The sequence below is a fragment of the Bactrocera latifrons genome, unplaced genomic scaffold, assembly GCF_001853355.1.
Source record: "Bactrocera latifrons isolate USDA-ARS-PBARC rearing strain unplaced genomic scaffold, ASM185335v1 scaffold_282, whole genome shotgun sequence".
Classification (NCBI taxonomy): domain Eukaryota; kingdom Metazoa; phylum Arthropoda; class Insecta; order Diptera; family Tephritidae; genus Bactrocera; species Bactrocera latifrons.
In genome coordinates, this window is record NW_017536430.1 from 129,918 (window position 1) to 130,979 (window position 1,062).

Sequence of the window (1,062 nt, forward strand, 5' to 3'; positions counted from 1 at the left end):
TTTAAAATTTCAAACAAAACTTTTTGCTTTTTAAAAACGTTTTTGGTTGTTTTTAAAAAAAATGTTTTTCCTTTTTTTATTATATATGTATGTATATCTGTATGTATATGTAATATAAATATAGTACCATAGAAAAATTTTGAAGCGAGAATAGCGAAGTCTAGCCTGATATTACCACCCTGTTTCAAACCCTTTGGCACTTTAAAAGACTCTAATGTTATAAAATTTAATTAAAACTGCATCAGGGTTCCTCGTGTACATAAAATCCCGACCAATAACACGCATTTCAATAAGAAAAATTAATAACTGAAACCAACAACAACAAGTATGTGTGCTGCAAATGCTTTAGCGTCACTTTCTGCCGTTCACAGAGAAGCACAATTTGCAAGTGGCGATAGTTAAATTGTCATATGCTTCATTGCRGTGCCAATAAGCGCTTGTATTCTTGCTGTTTTTGTTGTTTTTGATGGCATACCAGGTTCCACCACCAACCGAGTGGTTTGCTGTTTTTAAGCCCTTTATTTGCAGCAGTGTGTGTGTGGTTTTATATYTGTATTTGTTGCGTGCATGTCGAGCAGTTATAAATGGCTTGCATTGATGTCGGTACAATAACAACAAAAATATTGAAAAAATAATTCACCATATAGAATTAAAATGCACAGATGCGAAAGGCCAACGACAAATGACCATTRCTACCACTGTCATTATTGTYGCTGTTGTTKTTCKMMARSGCCAGCACATACACTCAACAATGACAGCCAAAAAATATGTACAATTAAAGGGCAATAAGCGTAGAGAGCGCAAGGCGTAACAGAGTAAGAATTCGAAAGAAAATTACCAGCTTTCATCTGCCGTTGCTTGTGTCACGAACGCTGGTATTTTCTTTTAATTTATTACCTTATTGCAATGCGATGACGCAGGCAGCGAGTCAGTGGCTGAGTAGCGCATGCAGCAGCTGCCCCCTGTTGAGTGCAACGCATAAAAAGCGACCGTAAATGCAGCAATTCGGATCAATTTGGATTTGTGGCATTATCAGTTGCATGCAACAAAGCTGTACGTAGT